This window comes from Perna viridis, chromosome 6 (genome assembly GCF_037379345.1).
Source record: "Perna viridis isolate PV_CMFRI_1.1 ecotype Kerala chromosome 6, ASM3737934v1, whole genome shotgun sequence".
Classification (NCBI taxonomy): domain Eukaryota; kingdom Metazoa; phylum Mollusca; class Bivalvia; order Mytilida; family Mytilidae; genus Perna; species Perna viridis.
Window position 1 is genome coordinate 50,086,269 of NC_142450.1, and position 5,966 is coordinate 50,092,234.

The 5,966-nt window shown below is 33.5% G+C and overlaps 1 long non-coding RNA gene across 1 annotated transcript; it reads right to left on the bottom strand.

Annotated features, from left to right (window-relative positions):
• Window positions 1–234: 234 nt before the first annotated feature.
• LOC148615472 (uncharacterized) lies at window positions 235–2,564 on the bottom strand. The gene is made up of 2 exons (XR_015923904.1): window positions 1,814–2,564; window positions 235–958 (listed from the first exon to the last, which is right to left on the bottom strand). It is a non-coding gene; the product is annotated as an uncharacterized LOC148615472 (long non-coding RNA).
• Window positions 2,565–5,966: the final 3,402 nt, after the last annotated feature.

Below are 5,966 nucleotides of genomic sequence, written 5' to 3' on the forward strand. Positions count from 1 at the left end.
AAAACAAATAAAAAAAGTAGTCAAAATATAGTTGTACGGCGTATTGATGTGTAGCATGTAGTGTTGTACCAGCCTTAGACTAAGACCTAAAAATGGATTATTGTTTCTCGTTTATTCCATCTGGAGAAGTTGTTTGTAATTTCTTCAAAACAGATTCAGAAGCTGAATCACATACGCTGTGCGTGATTGTATCTTTATCAAAGGCACACATAAGCAAATGATAAGGAGCCTGAATGAAAATAACGAATGGGGGTCTTTTTATCAAAATTAAAAATAAAAATTAACTGTGGAAAACATTTAAAAAAATAGTCAAAATAAAGTTGTACAGCGTATTGATGTATAGCATGTAGTGCTGTACCAGCCTTTGACCAAGACCTAAAAATGGATTATTTTTTCTCGTTTGTTCCATCTGGAGAAGTTGTTTGTACTTTCTTCATCCAAAAGCTTTTCTGAGACACTCGTTTACATTTTGACCAGATTTTATTACGTTCTATGATCCTTACAACAATGTTGTGGAAATCCTCCGGGGTGTGTCCGGTGGATCTAAGATGTCGATTTAGGGTGAGGACTGGTTTGCATTTGTAGTCACTGTAATGACCATTCATACGCCTGTTGAAAATTTGTTCTGTTTCGCCAATGTACTGCATCCCACATCGGCACTGGATAAGATATATGGTGTTTTCGGTTTTCCAAGTCACGTTGCGATTGATGGCAAAATCCTTTCCGTGCTGTAGCTTTACATTAAATCGACCGTTTTGTAGTTAAAGTTTGGATATTTTGCTGTGTCATTTAATCATACATATTTTTTGTATTATTTTGTCGGAGTTACATGGACACTTAATTCATATGTACAAGCTCCAGCCCTAGTCCTGTTTTAAATTCCTATAGTGAAATTTATTCAATAGAAAAATATACAGCATATGTTCATTCCTTATTGTTATATATCTCCTTGGTTATGCTACAAATATAGGAAAGTAAAAGGTCAAAATGAGATCATAGAAACTTTATATATTTTTTCCGATATTAATTTTTTTTCTTGGAAGATCTTATATTTGTTTTTTATATCCTTTTTAGTACCTTTCGAGGTTCTTGTCTTGCTACATAATTACACCTGTCAAATTAAACAAAGAATATACTGAAATAAAGCTTTCTTTTTTCGTTAGCGTAATCCTTAATCATAATTGAAGAACAGAAGCAAACATTGTCAGGAAATCAAAGCTATATAAGTAATATCTCGTTGACAAAGGACAGCACTAGATGCATGTAAGAACACGAGTTTTTCTTAGGGCTGATATTTATTTTACTAAGGCACCTTTTTTGTAAATATCTCTACGAGGTGTTTAAGTGGCATAAATACATTTGTAACATATCATGTTTCAGGTGAACATAAATTGTAAACTTCACTAATTTTGTGCGTATGTTTACAAACGAGAGATTATAATATTTTTGATTAAATACAAATACTGTAACACTATGAAGATATTATGAAAAGCTAAAGTATTTATTAAATTGATTTTACTGATACGGCAAAATATCTATTTACTGCCTAAAAAAATACTTCAACGAGAATAGTTGTATACATCTACATATGATATGTATGTGTATGTTTTAGTTTAAAGTAATATAAAATTAAAAAGAAAAAACTGTTGATTCTTTAATCGAAGCAAATAAAAAACAATCTCCGAATAACCTTAAAAAATCGTTATTCAATGCACATATATCTCATGGCAGCATTATATAATTTGATATAAGTTAGTACATGTGTGACTATTTACTCCAGAATTAAACAATACTAAAGAAGACTGAAACTTACTACGAATATCAATCCATAACATATTGTGCTAATTTAATATCTCAATTTGTACTGATTTGCTTATCACTGCAAGCACAATAACTTTCTTTCGGAAAACACTAAGAACATCTGGTTAAAAAAAATAATGTCGCCAGACTTACATTCAAGCAATTAGCGTAATTTTGCAATCAAATATCAAGTAAATGTTCAAAGTATCGAATACGACATAACTCGAATCAATGTAGATAACTACTTGTCACTTTTCCCAACATTTTGTATACGGGTAACAAAGTGATATCGAAGGAAGCAATTATTTCAACATTATAGTACTTTTTAACCGCAAAATATTTTTAATTTACGCCTCATTGATTTGGTTTATGGCAAGTAAAATCAAAAGAGTTAGAGAAAAAAGTATTGATATTTGATGTTTTTCTTCATGAAAATGAGAAGAAGCATGAAGATTTTTGAAATTCTAAAACAAATAAATGAAAATGTTAAATAGGAAACAATTTGAAATCAAAAACTTACTCTTTCTTTTTAAATCTGATGAGTACAATTTACCTTATCTAATTCTCGTCACTAAGTTTTGCAAATGTACGATATGCGTTTAAAATTCATCATGCGTTAAATTTCGTTATAAAAATGATTTGGCTAATATTATTTTTCAATGTTTCTGTTTGTGTACTTTTTAAATTTTTTTGTAAAAAAATCAGAAATTTTCGACTTTTTAAAAGTTTATGTTTGTTTTTTTACCCATAAACAGGAAAGTGTCTAAGCCTTATTAAATGAAATTACCACACGGGATGTATTGTGCTTTTCTGTTGATTTAATCCACAAATAACTTATTGGGCTTTTTTCCCCATGTTACAGTTTCTCTATATGTACGTTTCAGCTAGTACACTGTAATGTACACATTATTTGATACATTCAAATACTGTATAAAAGTACATGTCTAAATCAAACTAAGGTGTGGTTTGAAAGGGATTTCTTTAGATGTAATTTATGTCGCTGTTTTGTTGTTTATTAATTATTTTGCATCTATTGGTTTATTTGAAAATAAAAGGCAAGATTTATTGTTAGTCTTACTGTTTACTTTCATTTAAACTCCAGCACATAAAACCAATTAATTTTGTCAGACGTGCAACTTGTGGGATATACATGATCGGTACGGTTTTAAAAGAGGGAATAAACAAAATATGATCACGAGTGCGGGAAAACGTCTATATGTAATGTGCGGGAAGAATTGTTCTTGGCACGAGTTACCATATTTTGGTTATTTACGATATCAATTGATAATCCTATTTATTATAGTTACATAGAGTCAGTAAGTCACTGCTATCTGTATAATAATGATTTTAGGCTATGCCTATGATGGACGGACCTCATCCTATGAGGTATGACTCGGCCAGCGAAAGTTATCTTTTTATATAACGTAGCTGGCCGAGTGGTCTAGGGCGCTGGACTTTGTGCAGGCGGTGTTGCCATAGAGCTACGAGTTCGAGTCCTGCGGAGGGAACGACCAAAAATTTGCATCGCAAATTTGACAGTTCTAACATCGTTGGGAATTTTTCAAACCGTTCTATACGTTTACATATCTTCCCTGTATCAATATGATCCGATGGAGCAGTGTAGCGAATGGAGCCATCACATTCTGAGACGTATATATATATATATAAAGGATCTGAAAAATTCACAACGATGTTAGAACTTATATATATATATATATATATATATATATATATATATATATATATATATATATAAGGATCTGGAAAATACTTTTTGGTCGTTCCCTCCGCGGGACTCGAACTCGTATCGCTGTGACATCTATGGCAACACCTCCTGCACAAAGTCGAGCGGCTTCGACCACTCGGCCAGCTAGGTTATATAGCTTTCGCTCGCTGGGACAATCCGCCTCTTAGGATTAATTTAGGGTTATTACTTAGTACACGATGTCTGGTAGTATAGGACAGTTCATCTAGATGTTATAACTGGACTGAGATATAACATTCATTTTCGTAATACCTAAAAAATGAACGGATTAGCTGGATTTAATTTAAGAAAAACAAAAACAAAAACAAAAAAACAAAAAACAAAAAACAAAAACGCAGTGATGAAATCTTGAATTATTAAGTAAAGATCTAGGACATACACTGTAGACACAAAATGACAGTTAAAAGAGTAATCAAGGGAACCAATGTTATAGCTGTAATCAAAAGAATGTAAACCAGGGACAGAGACCAGACATGGAAAACAGATATACACAACAAAGAACATAAAGTAACTAAAACATACATACAAAGTAACAAAAGCAATTGAGCAACTCGGACTCCACTAAAAACTGGGAGCATGGACCAGATGTACCGGGAGGGTAAGCGTCCTCTGCTTTTCTAGAAACATCCGCCGAGTTGCTCATAAAACGTCAAGTCACTCCGGGAAGACAAACGAGGAAAGGAAAACTATGACCCGTTGAATAAATCAGTTTTCTTAGTGCAGATGGATACACCATAACGATCCACGAATTCATGATGACGACCATAAAACTTCTGTAGTGATGATTTCAATCTTGTTGCAACATAACCCTGTTCCAGAAGCTTATTTGTTAGAGTTCTAGCGCGATACAAAAAGTCTGCGTAGTTACGACAAGCTCTGGCATAACGTACGAGTTGTGATATGAACACTCCATACGCAGGTGACGAAGGGATGTTGCCACAGATGAAAGGAAAGTTGACAATTCAGAATGAAAAGTCATCACGTTTGTCGTAAAGTTTGGTCAATAGTTTTCCTTGACCATCGATTTCTAGGTGTAGGTCAAGATATGAGGCTAACTTCACAGTGGCTGTAGTATCTTTTATCTCAAGTTCTGTTGGGGTAGATGCGATGTATCAAATCTCCGAAATTAGGATTGTTTACAGATAATACATCATCTATATAGCGGAAACTGAGATTGAAGGATCTAGCCAAATGATATTCTGTCTTTCTAATCAGATCAGCTATAAAGTCAGCGTCATAAGACTGAAGGAATAGGTCAGCAAGTAAAGGAGTACAATTTGTTCCCATTGGAATGCCGACCATTTGTTGAAAAACACGTCTACCACACTGGACAAATATGTTGTCGATTAACAATTCCAGCAGAGTCCGAGTTGCTCATTTGCTTTTGCTACTTTGTATGTATGATTTTAGTTACTTTGTGTTCTTTGTTGTGTATGTCTATTTTCCATGTATGGTCTTTGTCCCTGGATTACATTCTTTTGGTTACCGCTATAACCTTGGTCCCCTTGATTACTCTTTAATGTTATTTCTTTCAAGAGTTTTCTCCTTTGACACAACGGGACCAATTAGAACCAAACGTGGTATAAATGTTTATTTGAGTATCCTGCATAGAACTGATGGGGGAGTTTTGATCCGTTGAAAAACATGGCGGCCGTTACTAAAAAATAGGGGTCAGAGAGTAGTTTTTGACAGATATCTCCAAAAAACCGTTAGGTTTAGCCAAACTCTTTCAATTGATAAAATGATCCCTATTATAAAGCCCTCAAACTTCGTCAGGGATCAAGGTTGTCTTGCGTCTCTTTGTAAGAGATATTTCGCCTGCAAGATGAAAAATGACATTTTTCTTTTACAGTTTTCAGCCATTATCTTGAAAACTATAATAAATAGAAATTTTCAATTGATAAAATGAGCCTTATGATAAGTCGTACAAAAGTGTTCTTTAGTCAAAATGGTTGGAAAGCACCTTGCAGAGTTATTGCCCTTGAACGATAAAACTTAACCAGTTGAGCGATTCAGGCCTCTGGGGGCCAGTTGTTGCTTAAAAAGGGAATACGAAATTATCTTTTATTTTGATGGCAAGCTCGCATGGGTCTTTTGAAAAAAAAAAATTCCAACAACGGGACAGCTGTTACCACAGTGTTGTTGTCTTGGTTCAAGCGTTTCTAACGAAAAGTTTGGATAAATCTAGGTTGTAACCCTCACTTCCATACATTATAACAGTATTTTATATATTGATTTAATAGATATTATGTATTTGTTTCCTTCATTGCAGTTGCAGCTTGGGGTTAATCATTTTTAGATATAATCTTGAGAACACTTAACAAGCGAAATACAAATGGATAACCGATTTAAAATATCCGAATATCAAGTGTAATTCTTCTCTTTTCATTTTTAAACCCCG